Raw genomic sequence first — 18007 nt, 5'->3', positions numbered from 1 at the left:
AACTTAGTCACCTATAACATATAAAGAAATTTTTATATATAAATAATTTATTGGAGAACAAGGAATACAGCTGGATATTGAGACTAGGAGCTGATATTCAACCTGTCCTTAATACTGCTGTGACCATTAAACCTGTGTTGGTTAAGCTGCAACAAAGTAAACACTGATGTTTATGTGACATATTTATATATAAATGTTTCCTTGTATGTTATAGGTGACTGTTGTTTTAAATGGCACTCTTGATGAGCTGGCTGTAGTCACATGATGTGATTTGCTCCTATTTAAACTGAATTAATACATGTGTTTATATTCACATTGAGAAAGGGTGTAGACCCGAAAACTTTGTTGTTTTAATAAAGAAGAGTAAGCATTCAAGCCAGACACGTAAAGGAACTCTTAAGGCATGGCAATGAAGTCAATGTGGAATCAAGTCTTCAGCTACAGTGAAATCTGTAGATGCTAGGTTAATGTACAAAACTATCCATGAACAGTCTTCTGAACTACTGTAGTCTATTTCCCATGATGATGATGTTAAAGACAGTGGACTGTACATATTCACCATTGTATAAATAAGGTTTGGGCTGCATGACTTGCTAGATATAGTTGTAGTTTGCTTAGTGAATTTATGTATGCTTGTTTATAGTAAACAGTATTATCATTGAAAGACATGTTTTTACAATAAAAGAGGCATATCATATACTTGATATGTGATGGACAATATTTAAAAGAGTAGCAGTAGTCTGGCATGTGAGTCAAGTGACAACCAAAGATTTGGGACTTGTAAATCAACTTTGTGTGTGTGTGTGTGTGTGTGTGTGTGTGTGTGTGTGTGTGTGTGTGTGCGTGTGTGCGCGCGCGTATGCAAACATGCATGTGTGTGTGTCTTGTGCTTTTTTAGGTCTTAGTGCCCCAGCTTGATGCATTAAATTTTAAAGTCTCTTTGACTGCAGTTCTAGCACACATTGCTTAGTATTGGTGGATGGAAACATTTAGAAAAAGTCAAATTCTGATTAGAAACAACTATGTAGCATGCATACAGATGGAATATAACACCGTATAGGCAGCAAGTGCTCAGTATATAACCAATGAGGCATGCAGGCTGCATGACAGTGCTAACACAATTCATTGCAGGTATAGTGCATACCCAAGATATTTACATAAAGAAAATTACTATAAAACATTAAGAAAGGTGCACTAACAGGAGAGAAGCTGCTATTTTATATGGAAGCATAGTTTATGAAGATGTTAGGGATACAAAGTAGTCCTCTATGTAGGCTTAGTGTAGAATACTGAAGTGGTAAATAAAATGATAAAATACAGAAGAAAAAAGACTGATCTCAAAACAAAAACTGTACAGAGAACATCAGCATCTGCAGCATGCCAGTAGCAAGTATGAAATGCAAAAGTTTGATTTGCTTCAAGTTAATTTATTTTCTTGAAATGTACTGGTACAAAGCTGTCAGCTTCAGCAATGCAGAGGAGCACAATTGTAGTAAAACACTGAAAACATTTCATAACTGTTGCCTTTGCATATCAAGTGGGAAACACCGAGGTTCCAGTACAGATGAATTACTTCTGTCTGTCATATTTGCCTCAATAAATGTCTTAAAAACAAGTAACTTTTGAGATATTCACGTTTACTCTTGGTTACTTTATTTAGTAGTGTAAAAGATCAGATAGTAATGTATGCATTATATCTGTATAAAAAGTTTTAAAAATAGTAAATGCATTTTTTGTATGAAAACAAGCCTCTGTCCATCCCACATGTTAGGGTTGCTCTCTCATATTAGCACATATATATTCATATTCTATGGTCATATATCCTTGAAGTTTAAAAACATGAATTCTCAATGTATAACATAAATAAAAATCATAGGTGCTTACTGTAACAATAGATGTGTTTGAAGGGAATCCATCTTCTGTTGTCTACAAGCCTTTTACTACAGGTATTAGGACTACTCAGTATAAAATACTTTCACAGGCTGAATGGCTCTCCTACCTTTTCCATAATACACTTGTGCAGTAACTCCCTCCAGTTTGGAACCCAGGAAAAATCTAAAGATAGTCAGTGAACAAGGTAAACACAAAGTAAACACAGAAAGACAATGGGCTGGAGTTAGAATATGTAGCCAACAGTGGACTTCATATCTATCATCACTGGTGCAATGCATGGAATTAAGCTTGCAACTGTCTTAGCAGCAAAATACACAGAAAAGCTGTATTATGCTGACTTAAATGTATTTTTAATGTGGTTGTTGCTCTTAGTAAAATCTTATGCAACATACTTTTACACAATATCAAAAATGTGAACTGTATGGAGTATGCAACCAAATTCATTAAATTGCAGCCAATCTGTTAGAAAGTAAAACTTTCTCAGATGTGCACACATTTGCATGCATAAAGCTCAGTCTGCCTGAAATGTTACTCCTGGTCAAAGGATGCATTATCTTTATCTATACTCTTCCCCACAGTTATGTAATGGTGGTAACAGGTATTCAGAAGTAAAGTCAAACAGCTCATTTTACATTGGTGAGGCCTCTTGGATGGAGCTTTTTCCTAGATAGTAAAATCCAGCAGTCTGTGGTTCTTTTCAAGTTTTTGTTTACTAAATTTGGCTTTCTAGATGTGGATTGCCTGGTTTTCTTGGTTTTGCACCAGTGGAACTTGAGATTGTTTTCCCCTGACTGGGGAACTACAGGAGGAACAGCCTTTATTGGGGCCAGCATCAAAGTGAGCGGAGTTCATAGTAAAATACATCTTTTACTTGTTTCACATTTTTGACAGAGTGGGATGTCCTTCAGAGATATAGACAGGTTGTGTAGACGTCTGGAATGGAATACTATAATCTCTAGAGGACTATCTATACCCACCTGTCCTGTCTAATGGTTAGAAATGGAAGAAGGTGGAGTGAGGGATGACCTCTGACTGCCTCCAGAGTTGGACACAAGTCCTCAGGAAATCTGCTGCTATCCTCCACCTACCCTGTCTAATGGTCAGAAATGGAAGAAGGTGGAGTGAGGGATGACCTCTGACTGCCTCCAGAGTCGGACATAAGTCTTCAGGAAATCTGCTGCTATCCTCCGACACAAGGACTGAAGTTTCACTGATGCTTCTTAAGATTACCCGTATCCCTGCCTGAGAAATCATTCTGAAAGTAGTCACAGAAATTCTGATTAAATCTGGGCCTCTGATTCTGCTTCTGTTTGTCATACCAAACCAAATATGATGTAAGTTTAGCTATATCCTTCAAGAGGTGTGTTGTAGAATCTGAAGTTTTATATCAACACCTATGAGAGTTTTTCTCACCTTTTCCCTATTCTTCCAGAGACTTTTAACATTATGTCCAAATATTGTAGTGCCATGAAAGGGCAGATTCAGAGCTGTATGTCAATCTCATAATAAGGCTTGCTATGAAGAAGGTTGTCTGCTGGGACAAAAGACTCTGCTTCAGTAGTCCTTCTGACAAATGACCCAATGACTCTTGCATCCCATAAGACAGCTCTTTATAAGTCAGCTCTCACTGCAAGCAAAGAAAAATAGCATTGCTGAAATTAAATTCATTCACAAGTCTTGGGGAGTACCTTCATGAGGTGAACCCTGTTTTTCAGGAAAATCTCACCAAGACAACACTGATATATAAATTGTATTTTATATAGCATATGTCATGGACAGAAGTAGGTTAAAAACTAAAAAAAGATAGTTGGGTGCACAAGACCCAGGATAAAAAAGTGCCCACTCCTGGTAGGTGCACTGGTGCCAGGACTTGAAAAAAATGACAGTGTAGAATTCTCAAGACAAAGAAACATTTCTACAATTGGGCTAGACCAGGCCCAGGGTGAGGCTTTCCTCCCAATTGTAGAAGCAAGTAGTAGCCACAGAAATCATAAAAACGGATAGGCCAAAAAACAGCAATAAAGACGGAGTGGCCTACTGAATTAAAAATATATATATATATATATGTATTGTTACTATTATGCAAGAAATTCAGAATTTCCAGGCAGAAGATATACAAAAAAGATTAAGAGAGAAATTAGAGGAAAAAAAATACTTCCACAATTAAAAAAAACTGTCATAAGCTTAAAATAAAAATTTTGTCCATTAGTACAATAGATTTATGAAAAACATTATATAGACCAAGAAACCTTGGGCTGTTTAGAAAAAGAAGCAACTGAAGAAGTGTGAAAATATAAAGAATAAAATCTAGAGACTTTTAAAAGGTATAAAAAAATGTGGACATGGAAAGGAAAGATAAATCTGATATGGTGCAATATTTATGCAAAGGAGAAAGCCAAATTAATCAGTACAAAAAGGCAGCTCCAAAGATATTCAAATAGAAATAAAGGCAAAGGCATCCAAATATGGAAAATTTTATAATACAAAAAAGAAGATAACAAAGAAGGAATGCAGAACAGAAAATTAGTAAAATAGAAGTTAAAAAAAACAGAAGTTGATGTTATTGAATACCTGTGAAGTGAAGGATTTCATGTAGAAAGTCTAACACGGGTTATATCACATGATGGAACAATAAGCCCCCAAAGTAAGGAGAAACAGGAGGAGCAGGAGACATCTAAAGAAGAAATATAGATATGGGAAAGAAAAGAGATCTAATATGGTGCAATATTTATGCAAAGGAGAACGCAAAATGAATCAATACAAAAAGAACAGCACCAATGATATTTGAAGAGAAATATAGGCAGAGACATCCAGATGTGTAAAATTTTACAGTATAAAAAATAAAAAAACTAAGAGGAAAAGCAGAAAAAGATGATTAATAATGGAGAAGTTAAAGAAATAGAAACTGAGTTTATGGATTTCCTGTGAAGTGAAGGATTTAGTTCAGAAAATCTAACTGATAGCATCACAGAAAGGTAATGCAATGGATCCCCAAATTAAGGAGAAACAGTGAAGCTGGAAACATTTGACCAGTTGCCATATGAAGATTCTTTGGAGCCTTCCACAGGAAAACAGTACAAACATTCAGTTAGAGTTCCACAGGAAGGGAAGGAACATGAAATTTTGACAACTCTGACACAGTCAATGTTGTGGAGTGATAGGCCAGTGTGTTTCCACATGAAAGAGCAATGAATGACACAGGATAAAACTGAAGAGAATTTGGCACAGGAAGATGTTCTGGAACTTTCTATAGAATGCCTGCAGGAAATGGAGAACAAAAAATGCACCCTCAGTTTAGAAGAAAATGATCTACGAGAACACTTGCTTGATTTAATAGAGATGGACAGACATATTAAGATGAATGAAAGACATAGACTACAGAAAGTCAATAAATCGCAAAAAGTTAGACGTTTGATAACACAAATGAATACAAGCTGATTTAAGTATACTTTTTTGCACTTGCATTGTCTCAGTGACTGTACTGTGCTTTATTTACTTGTTTCATTGAATATTAACTGAATATAGTGGTCTCTCTCTCTCTCTCTCTCTCTCTCTCTTTCTCTCTGCAGTTAGTCTGCCAGGGCTAATTCAACACTAGAAGTGTAAGCCATCTGGTTTCAGTGAGGATTGTCTTCTTTGAAGTTCTGTGTTTAACTGTCAGCCTGGAGGGTTTATCCCTTGTCTTATAGTACTGGTATAGTCTGTTTTCTGTGTATTTATTTGTGTTCGGTATCAGAGCTGTTTGACTGGCTGTGACCAATCTGCAATCATCTGGATGTACAAGTTGATTTAAGCATACCTTTTTGCACTTGCATTGTCTCGGTGACAGTCAACAAAACTGTACTACATTTTATTTATTTATTTCATTGAATATTAATTGAATATTGCGGTCTCTCTCCCTCTGCAGTTTGTTTGCCACCCTCCCTCCCTAGTTTTGTTGTATTAAACTTGGTGGCGTTGGAATTGCCCATCCCTGCTGTAAATTTGTGTTTGGACACTTCTCCTGGACCCATCTCATTTGCTCACTCACCTGACTACAGTGGGATCATTTGGGAAGGACTACCCCCTTGCTTCTTTGATTTCGGACACTCCTACCAGTTCCATCTCATCAGCTCTATCTACTCTGTACAGAGAGAGCATTTGGGAAGGACAAACCTCAAATCCTCAATCTTGTTCTGTTTCCTCTCTCTCCATTTAACAAAAAAATAAATAATATATATATATATATATATATATATATATATATATATATATATATACACTTTACTCAGCTGCTCTCACTGTAACTGTGTTCTACCTACTTTATTACCTTATTTTGCTGTTCTGTGTGCTCCTAAGTGTTCAAGTGCTCTTATTATGCATTTATTACTGCTTGTTAGTAGCCTGATTAAATTTGTCTGCTGTTCTAAGCACCTCAGCTTTGGTTTAAGTTGTGCTTCAAGCCAGTTATTTTACATTTAGGGGCTTGCGGTCTACACTCTTGTGGGCAAACCCTTACCAGGTCCTGCTCTCCAAAAGTTTGCCAAGTATTCAGAACACTGTGTCGGGACAATTCCCACCAGTTTCTCCTGCCAGCCTGGTCGACATGAGCATACTGACACAGTGCAGCAACTGCCTCATGTAAAAGGACAGTCCTCTTCTCCTAGCAAATAATCCTTCTACTTGTGAGAAATGCATCTACATCAGTAAGCTGGAATCCATGCTCTCTCGTGCCATAGTCAGAATTCCTGACAAAGAGGAGATTGCCAGCACTAGCACCACACCACCCACATCACAGAACCAAGCACAACACACACCCACCTATGAAGGTGTCCTCAATAAAAACTTACCTAAACAATAGAGCCCCCCAAAATACACGCACAAACATTTCACACACAACACAAATCATATCACACACAGTCAACAACACACCAGTGCCTCACAAACACAGCCCATTAGGCATAACAATAAAACAATGCAGCCCTTAAGGCATAATAATAAACATGCTAGTCATTGGTGACTCAATAGTGAGACGTATTTATGTCCACCTCACCAGGCTCAACAAGGAGAAGGTCACAGTCTGTCAGGTGATAGAATCCGCCACATCACACATGTACTTAATCCTCTCCACAACAGGTACAAGTATGACTCTGTCATTGTCCATGATGGTGTGAATGACTTGAGACATACCTCCCTTGACTATATGAAGAGAGATTCAGAGTATGTGTCCCAGGCAGGTATGAACCTAGCCCTAAGCAGAACCCTACCTTCGTCAAGAATTATGCCATAATACCAATAAAAAATAATTGACTTCAACAATTGGCTTAGTTTCTGGTGTCTTTCCAAGGGGATCCAGTATTTGTCTACCTGGGATGACATGACTGACAGGCCTCCATGCTTTTCCAGAGATGGCCTCCTTCTGTCACCCCTGGTGTTCTGGATCTTGACCAAGGCTCTTGCCTCCCCCATTGTGCCTCTTTTAGGCTATGTCCCAAAGACAAATCTTCCAACATAAAAGATTTGTCAAAAAGCTAATTGAAGGTCATGCTGCCTAAAGCTAGGAGCCTTAACCTGAAAATGCACTCACTGGAAGTTCTCCTCACACTGGAAGATGCCAAAGTCTGTTCATTCACAGAAACTTGGTTGAGAGCTGTGGAGAGCACCCTTGCCTTACCAGGCTATACCTCATTCCACACTTCCCAACCCCAAAATGAGGTCAGAAAGACTAAGGGTGGTGGAGTCTCTATCTTCATTAAGGACAGGCACACCTCAAGACTGGTTTGCCAGCATGACACAATGGAATTACTCCAGGTGCAACTGACAGTTGGCAAGGCACCCATCCAAGTTATAGCCAGCTATAACCCCCCCTCCATGACTCAGGACACCCACTCCTCCTACCTGGACCTACTTGACTCCATCAGGGTACCCCCTAACACCCTGATCCTTGGTGACTTCAAATACCCCACCATAGACTGGGAGAACTATTCCTGCACTAATGTACTCACCCAATGATTCCTTGACTTCATCATTTCTAATGCACTAGACCAGCTTGTCTCATCCCCCACAAGTGGAGATAACATTCCGGACTTGATTCTCACCAACGTGGCAACCACTGCACCACTCCCATAGTATGTTCTTCCCTTGTGAGATCAGATCATTGGACTGTCTCATTTGAAGTTTCTATCCCATGCAACCCCTCCCCAGCTGTAACCAGACTAAAAAATTTCTCAAAAGCTGACTACAACCTCCTAAGGGAGGGTATCAGAAGCTTCACACTACCACTCCCCTCAGAGGATGCAAACAACTATGCTTTACAGTACACCAATGCAGTATACAAGCACCTGTATAACTGCATGGACTCAGCCATACCCAACAGAACTAAAACCTGCTCCTCAAGGAAACACAAACCTGTCTTGCAGACATCCTCTGTTAACAGGATTTACAACAAAAGGAAGAAAATGTTGTCCAAAAACTCTCTCCTCAGCCTCAACAAGCAAATTAGATCACTAGTGAAAATCTCCAAAGTCAATTATGAGTTGAAACTAGCCTCTGAAACAAAGGGAAACCCCAAGTCCTTCTTTAGTTATGTCAAGAACCTCCATGGTAAAGCCCAGGTTTGTTCTGAATTAGTACTTAATGGTTCCACTTACACTGATCCTGTTGACTACTATGAACTATGAATTTAGCCAACCTACTAGCTGATAGGTTCAGCACAAATTTTGCCCCCCCCCTACAGAGGTCCATTCAACATCCCGATACTTGTTCCACACTTCACATCTCTGTAGATCAAGTGTTAAAGGCTCTATCCAAGACAACTGGGAACTGATAGTATCCCAGGCTCTATTCTGTACCATCACCAGCAACAAAAAGAACTTATGTTCTTACCAAAATGTTCCAACTGTGTTGTCGATCTTCATTCATTCTTGACTGTTGGGTTTCGGTTCCATCCAAGGAACTGACTCAGTCGTTGTATTAAGCTTGTGCCCGCCAGAAACTTTCAAGCTAAGGCTACCCATAGTGCCTCTCTTCCCTTCCCTTCAGATTGAGGTTTGCCCATAGAAATAAAAAAGGGAAGCCTTGTCAGATTAACTTTTAGTTATGTACTTACCATAACTTTGGATGTATGGGATCCATCTCGCCTACATTCATAACTGATGGGTTCGGAGCCGATCCGTCGGCTCCGACTCGGCCACTATACACTAGAACGAAGTCTCTCATTGGCTGGGCTACCCCTTATCCCATAATGCACCACACCTGCTTCCCCAGATCTTGTTTGTTCGCTTTCATACATACATACAGGTACAGAACACATACCAATAACTGTAACCAACTAGAGCCCTTCTAGAGGGGAGCTCAGCAATACCAATGTTTCCTCCAAATCCAAAAGGTAGGGGAAGGAGGGTGGGTATGTATGAATGTAGGCGAGATGGATCCCATACATCCAAAGTTATGGTAAGTACATAACTAAAAGATGTAATGGGATCCTATCTCGCCTACATTCATAACTGATGGGACAGCGTCCCTAGCACCTAAAACCCCGGGTGGCTCACTGGAACACACTCCTGAGAACTGTGGAACCAAATGAAGCTCTGCCTCGGGAAGCCACATCAAGCTTGTAATGAGAAATGAAGGTGTGCGGAGAAGACCAAGTAGCAGCTGCACAGATATCATCTATTGAAACTTTGGAATGAAAAGCTACAGAGGTGGCCATAGCCCTGGTAGAATGAGCTTTGATTGGGAAAGGCAACTCTTTGCCTGACTGGGAATAAATGAAAGAGATGCAATCCTTAATCCATTTGGCAATTGTGGCTTTGGCAACTGGAAGACCTAACCTATTCTCTGCAAAGGACACAAACAGTTGGTCAGATTTTCGAGTCTGAGTGGTCCTATCCAAGTAAAAACGCAGTTGCCTGTGAACATCCAACTGGTGGAAGGTATATTCTGCTCTATTAGAAAAATTTGGAAAGAAAACTGGGAGCTCCAATGATTGTTGAATGCATAAAGGGGATACTACTTTAGGCAAAAAGGATGGATTCAATCTAAGGGAAACTCTGTCTTTGTGAAAGATCAAATAAGGAGGGGAAGAACAGAGAGCCTGAAGCTCTGAAACACGCTTAGCAGAAGTTATTGCCACTAGAAAATCAGTTTTCCACGACAGGAATTTTATATCACAAGTGGCTGCCGGCTCAAAGGGACGAGCAGTTAAGGAGGCCAGAACCAACTAAGTCCCAAGGGGGCACGGGATGAGCCATAGGAGGCCTGAGGAGCCAGGCTCCTTTAAGAAAGGACTTGCACAGTCTGTTGGCCATTAAAGAAGGCTCTATAGCAACATGAAAATTAGATATAGCAGCCAGTTGAACTTTAAGTGTGGAGACTGAAGAGCCAGAATGAAACAATGAAGCTAGAAATTCCAAGACCTGCGGAATTGGGGCCATAAGAGGATCAATGCCTCGCTGCTGGGCCCAACAAACAAACCTTTTCCATTTGCTGGAATACAGCTTAACGGTAGATGGCTTGTGGGAAGAAGACAAGATGTGCATCACTTCCGAAGAAAGAGAAAGGTCTCTAACTAAGGATGGAAGTGGAGTAGTCAAGCAGCCAGTCGCAGCGACCGGAGGGACGGATGAGAGTGTCCCAACGGATTGGATAACAGATCCAGCACTGGGTCCAGAATCCAAGGGCCCTGTACCGTATACTTCTGAAGAAGGGGGAACCAAACCTGACGGGGCCAATGTGGGGCGACCAAAATCATGTGGCACCCGACATGAAGAGCCTTCTGAATCACCCTCGAGAGAAGGGGAATCAGGGGGAAGGCATAAAGCAGACCCGGGGGCCAATTGTGGGCTAGAGTGTCCCTGGGAGACTGTCCCTGAGAGGGTGTCAGAGTGAAGAACTCTCTGCACTTCGCATTGTTGGGGCTGGCGAACAAGTCGCAACAATGGAGGCCCCATTTGGTGAAGATCTGCGCAGCCACTCTGTTGTTGAGGGACCACTCATGGGGCAACAGGAGAGTCCTGCTGAGCCTGTCTGCAATCACATTGGCTTTTCCCGGAATGTGCGTGGCTACTAAGAAACGTCTAGAGGCTATGGCCCAGCGCCATACTCTCATGGCCTCCCTGCAAAGGGGGTAGGACCTGGTTCCACCCTGCTTGTTTATGTGCCAAACTACCGACATGTTGTCAGATAGAATCGCAATAGTACCTTGGGGGAGAGCATGATGAAGTGCTTGTAAAACCAGAAGCACCGCTCTCATTTCCAGGATATTGATGTGAAGGTGCACGCCGCAATCCAGCCAAGTGCCTTGGACAGACCTGTCCAGATAATGACCCCACCACCCTATCTGGGAGGCATCCGTGGTCACTGTGGCAACAGGGGGCTGAAGGGCGAAAGGACGCCCCCAGTCCAGGTTGGACCAACAAAGCCACCAACGGAGGTCCCGACGACAACTGTCCGTAATCAGAACTAGGTGGTTCAGGGGAAGTTCTTGGTATGACCATTGAATCGATAATAGCCATTGCAGCACTCGCATGTGCAGCCTGGCTAACGGTACTAGGAGGATAGTTGCAGCCATCGAACCCAGTAACTGAAGAATCTGTCTGGCAGGAACTCGAGATTTGGGTAATAAATTTAGGACCTGTGATTGTAGAACATGAATTCTCTCTGATGGCAAAAATGCCCGCATCCTTTTTGTGTCTAACTCTGCGCCTATAAAGGTGATACGCTGAGATGGCCGCAGCACAGATTTTTTCCAATTGAAAGTGATTCCTAGCGAGAGACCCAAGGTTACTGTGGCCATCAGCGCTCGAATCAGTAGATGCTTGGAGGTGGCAGTGAGGAGCCAGTCGTCGAGATAGGGAAACACTTGGAATCTGAGACTTCTCAAGTGAGCTGTCACCACTGCCAGACACTTGGTAAACACCCTGGGGGCTGTGGTGAGACCAAAGGGCAGTGCACGAAACTGGAAGTGACTGGTTCCTAGGCGGAAGCGTAAATAACTCCTGGACTCCTGACGTATCAATATGTGATAGTAAGCGTCCTTGAGGTCTATGGAGCACATCAAGACATCCTTCTCCAATAATGGGAGAATGGACTGAAGGGTGACCATCCGGAACTTGGACTTCTTCACAAAATGATTCAAAAGGCTGAGGTCCAAAATGGGCCTTACGTCCCCTGTCTTTTTTGGCACCAAAAATAATCTTGAGTAAGTTCCTGATCCAATCTGGTCGGCGGGGACGGGCTGGATGACCCCTTTGCTTAGCAGCTTTGAAACTTCTATGGCTGCCAGATCCCGTTGACTGGGTGGCACGTCCGGGATTCTCCTTGTAGGAGGAGGGGGCTTGAAAAAGGGGATGAGGTAACCTCCGGTTACAATGCGAAGCACCCACTGATCCTTGGTTATCAATTCCCAAGCCTGTGGGTGTTTTGCAAAACGACCCCCGACCGGCTCCGTTGAAGCACAGCTGGGCCACATCCTAGGGACGTTGAGGGTAGGAGGAACCACGAAAGGAATCACGGTCTCCAGAGTTACAGGGGCCTCTGCCACCTCTAGGGCGGCGTCTTCCTGAATCCCCCCCCCCTGCCTCTGGAGGGGGGATCACTCGGTGGAGTAGAGAAGAACTTTTGAGATTTTCTGAACCACATTTTCCCTCCTCTCTGGGCCTTGGGATAAGGTCTAGAGGGAGTGGAAAAATGGGCCCCAATGGCAGTCAAGGTCTTGCCGTCCTGCTCGCACTGAGTAAGTGTGTCCTTCACCTTGGGTCCAAACAAAGAAGACCCATCAAAGGGGGCATCGGTGAAGGAAGACTTAAAGGGCTCCGCGAGTGGACACAAGCGTAACCAGGCTTGTCTCCTAAGAGCCACTCCTGTGCCCGCTGCTCTACTCGCCCCTTCGGCTGCATAGGAAATGAGCCTCATGGACAAGTTGACAACAGAAGTTAGGGTAGTCATCTGGGTGCCTACGGTCTGTGCTAGTGCCTCAGGAAGGTTACCCGCAAGGGACTCTCCTAACTCCTTGAGGAGGTCCCTTTGGAGCCTTGTAAAATGACAGAGATAGTTCAGCGACCGCATGGTAAAGGTCGCTGAAAAAAGGGTACGCTTCCCGTACCTATCCATGCTCCTAGAATCCTTATTAGGAGGATGAATAGACGTTGAAGCCTCTGCCATGTCCTGCTGAGTGGCAGATGCCACCACCATAGCATCAACTGCAACACCCTTAGTGAGGAATTCCTTCTGGGGAGGGGCTGAAAGAAACTTATTGGGCCTGGCAGGCACTGGTTCCACCGTATCAGGATGTTCCCACACCCTCTGAGAGATTAGATCCAATAACTCGTCGAAGGGTGGAGACACCCAGGAGGAGGAGGGCTGGGCCCCGAAGGCCTTGAGGAAAACTGACTCCTCAGTGGTAGGGGCTTTGGATTGCCAATCGCCTCTCTGTCTCAAGATCTCAAGGATATCCGAGAAAGAGACGTCATCCGAGGACGATTTGGGGGACCGCTCTGCATCATCGAGGTCAGTATCTGAAGTGACGGATTCATCTTGGGAATCAACGTGCTTCCTCTTACACAGTTTCTTCCTTGGGGGTTCATCCGAAGCAGATTCAGAAGGACCCCCTGGAAGAAGGGAACCCCCCAAGGGGGTATCCTCAGGCCCTGGGGCCCCACTGTCGTGGGAAAGAATGTCTCCAGAGGCACCAGTACCCAAAACTTGGGATGGTGAGGTAGAGACCTGCTGAACCGGCAAGGTCATGGCCAGCGCACTCCTCATGGCCTCAAAAGCAGGACCTCCAGACTCTGCAGTGGGCACTTGCTGAGAGACCACGGTGGTACCGGGAATACCTGCGGCCGATGCCCAGAGGGGAAGACTGGGCATCGAAGAGGCGAGCTCAACAGTGTTGCCCTCGGCCCCCACTGAGGAAGACCCGGTACCAAACCCTGACACCGAGGACAGGGTAGGAATGAAAGTCAGAGCAGAGAAACTCCTAGGGGTATCCTTGCTCCGACTGGACGATTCTACTCCGTCCTACCTGCATCGACTCCAATGGCTCCAAGGGAGTCGGAGGAGGAATCAAATGCATGGGATGTGGAGTCGGCTCCAAAGCCGCGTGGGCTGGAGCCGAGATCATTTTAGTAAAAGCTGGGGACTGGAACAGCCTCTGGATAACCCTATCCAAATCCGAATCCGACAACCTAGAGGATTTGGAGGAAACAGATTGGGGCCGAGAAGACTTCTGCCTCAGCTCCGATAAAGCAGGGGATCGGCTCCGAAAGGGTTCCAGCACTATCGGAGCCAAGACCGGGGCCGTCTGCAACAGTGTCGGCGCCGAAGGAGGCTCCGGAGCCGAGGGGGAAGAGTCTGAGCTAAACACCTCCAATGGCTCCGAGACCAATGGAGCCGAAGTAGGTGATTGGCCTCTCGATGCACTAACCTGCGGCTTCGACACCAATGGAGCCGAGGGAAGAAGCACCGAGGCAGACCCTTCAGCCATCGGCTCCGAAGCCATTGGAGCCGAGGAAGAAGTCGACCCTTGTTTTTTAGCTGTCGGGTCCGATGGACTGGTCGGAGCCGACGATCTATGCTTCTTGGGTGTCGGGCCCGACGGACTGGTCGGAGCCGACGATCTCTTCTTTTTAGAAGTTGGAGATGAAGCCAATGCCTCTTCAAATGAAGGCTTAATCAGACCCCTAAGAATCAATTTGTTTTTTTCTCTCCTGGAGAACTCTGGAGGAAAAAGCGTGACACACACTGCAAGTATCCTGTAAATGTTTAGGCCCTAAACAGTACACGCAGACAGCATGGCTGTCTGTAATAGACATTTTATAATTACATTTTGCACACTTTTTGAACCCTGACTTTTGCTCCTTAGACATTTTTAGAAGAAAAAAACAGGTAACTGACAGCAAGAAAAAAACAGTAACTAAAAGATGGGCTAAAGCCCTCTAACTTAAACAGGCTTAGCCCGACACAACAGGAGAAATACAGAGAGAGAAGAACTACGTGGGCTAAAGCCCTCTAACTTAAACGGGCTTAGCCTGAAAACTATTTCAGTCACAGCACCAGAAAAAATAGATACACATTCAATAAGGGCAAAGGCCCTCTAACTTAAATGGGCCTTGCCCAGTCCACAAGTAGCGCGAAAAGAATAAAAATTAAATTTAACACCAAACTGACCACAAATGCACACAAAGCTGTTAAAACAGCTGTTTGTTTAAATTCTGACAGAAACCCTAGTCAAACACGACCAAAAGGCAAGAAAAAAACAGTTAGCTCCAGCCAAGTCGAGACCACGTCCGGCTTGAAAAGCAGCAAACGAGATCTGGGGAAGCAGATGTGGTGCATTATGGGATAAGGGGTAGCCCAGTCAATGAGAGACTTCGTTCTAGTGTATAGTGGCCGAGTCGGAGCCGACGGATAGGCTCCGAACCCATCAGTTATGAATGTAGGCGAGATAGGATCCCATTACATCTGCCCTACTACAAAACTAGGACTAGTTCTGAACTTCCAGGAGTCTTTGGAGGGGGTTGAGGGGTGGGATGTCAAGAATGAATGAAGATTGACAACACAAATGGAACATTATGGTAAAAACATAACTTCTTTATCTGATGGCGTCAATCTTCATTCATTCTTGACTGTTGGGACAGAGTCCCTAGATACTTTATGTCCTGGGAGGCCCTATGGAAGGATATTTCTGAGCACCATAAAGCCAAAGGATGCTCTTCCCCTGGAGACCATATCCAATTTGTAATGAGTGATAAAGGTATGAGGGGTAGCCCAAGTGGCCACTGTGCAAATGTCATCCATGGAGGCTCTAGAATGAAAAGGTCATTGAAGCAGAAACTGATCTGGTAGGATGAGCCTTGACTTTGGTTGATAGGTTTAGCTTATTTTGGTCATAAAGGTGATGCAATCTCTCAACCATTTCGATAATGTAACTTTAGAAATTGGTTTGCCCAGTTGAGTACCTGAAAAAAATAGAAACAATTGGTCTGATTTCCCAAACAAGTTTATTCAATACAGGTAAAAATGTAACTGTCTGTGTACATCAACAAATGTAAACAATATTCTCCCTTGTTTGAGAAGTTTGGGAAGAAAACTGGTAGGTCTATGGACTGATTAATATTTGAATCCGATACAACTTTGGGCAGAAAAGAGGGATTAATTTTAAGTGATACTCTGTTTGTGAAAAATGATATATGGATGTTTCACACACAAAGCCTGTAATACTGATATTCTCCTGGCTGAGGTGATGGCTACCAGGTATAGGGTCTTCCAAGGTAAAAATTTGATATCACAAGTGGCTGCTGGCTCAAAGATTTGACGGATCAAACTTTGCAAGACTAACATTAAATTCCATGGTTCAATGGGTTATTTGAAAGGAGGTTTCAAATGCATAATGCCCTTTAGGAAGGTTTTGCAAAGGAGAAGAGAGATTAAGGAAAAGTCATTAAAGCCATTATGAAAATTTGAGACAGCAGCTAAATGAACTCTAATGGTAGAAGCTGAAGCTCCTGATTGGAATAACGTTAATAGATATTCTAACACCTTATTAAATTAAGGCTGAAAAAGGGTCAATTTCTTTTCCTTGAGACCAAAGCACACATCTGTTCCATTTACTGAGATAAAGTTTCCTGGTAGATGGTTTATGAGAAGCCAGAAGTATCTTTTGTACTGGGGTAGAAATATTATTCTGTCTGGCAATCACTGGAAGTGGAGGTACCAAGCTGTCAGCTTCAGATTCTGTAGGATGGGATGGACCATCTGAAGTTGGGTCCAGAGTCCATGGATGGTGAACTAGGTAAGGCCAGAGAAAGGGGAACCAGACTTGACAGGGTCAATGAGGATCACTTTGCTTCTCAACCGTTGGTCTTTCTTCAAAAACTGGGGAATCGGAGGGAAGGGAGGAAAAGTGTAGATCAGTCCCAGGGGCCAATTTTGAATGAGAGGAATCCCCTGGGGGGAGGGGGGAAGGGCAAAGTTACTGCTGTATTTTTGGCTAATGGGAGATGCAAACAGGTCGCAGCAAGTCTGACCCCATCGATGAAACATCTTCATCGCTATGTTGGGATCGAGAGACCACTCATAAGGCAGGAGGATGCATCTGTTCAGTTTGTCCACAATCATGCTGGAGTTCCCCAGAATGTACATTACTATCAGAAAGTGGTTGGATGTGATCGCCCATTGCCACACTCTTACGGCTTCCTGACATAAAGGGTAGGATCCGGTTCCTCCTTGTTTGTTGATGTACCAGACCATTGACATGTTGTCTGATTGGATAGCAATTGTTCTCAAAGGGAGGGCAGATCGAAATGCTTGCAACAATAAGAGCACCACCCTCAGTTCTAGGACGTTGATATGCAAATTGGCCTCTAAGGAGTACCAAGTGCCTTGGACTGTCTTTCCCTGAAAATGCCCACCCATCCCATCAGGGATGCATCCATGGTCACTACAGCCTTAGGCTGAGAGGGAGAAAAGGGGCAATTCCATAATTCCTCTTCTGACTTCATCCACCAACTTAGATCCTGCTTGCATCGATTGGTTATACGGATTGGATAGGACATCGGATGTGCTAACAGAGACCACTGTGATGCCGGAAGCCATTAAAGCAGCCTCATGTTGTTCCTTGCCAGGGAAACTAGAGTGATTGTCGGTGCCATGGACCCTAGGAGTTGTAAAACTAGGTGAGCTTGGACTTTCTCTTGAGAGAGTACCACTTGACGATGTGACCTCAATCTTTGCAGCCTGTGAAAAGGTAGAGCAGCCACACAGGATTTTGTGTTGAATGTCACTCTGATGAATTCTATATCTTACATGGGTGACAGCTTTGACTTTTCCCTGTTTATTGAAATGCCTAAGTACACTGCAAGGTGTAGAATGGAGCCCAACATGTGAAGCAATAGATGCCTGGTGGGGCTATGAAAAGCCAGTTGTCTAGATATGGAAACACGCACAATCCTTATAGCTTTAAGTGAGCTGCTACCACTGCCATGCATTTGGTGAACACCCTTGGGGCCTGTGGTGAGACCAAAGGGCAGTGCTCGAAATTGGTAGTGACTGACTTCCTGCCAGAAGTGGAGATATTATCTGGAGCCCCTCTCCATTTTTATGTGGTAATATGCATCCTGAAGATCTATACAGCACA

This window comes from Protopterus annectens, chromosome 9.part0 (genome assembly GCF_019279795.1).
Source record: "Protopterus annectens isolate FY-2018-M chromosome 9.part0, PAN1.0, whole genome shotgun sequence".
NCBI lineage: Eukaryota > Metazoa > Chordata > Ceratodontiformes > Protopteridae > Protopterus > Protopterus annectens.
The sequence above is the reverse complement of the archived record's forward strand: the minus strand, read 5'-3'. Positions refer to the sequence as shown.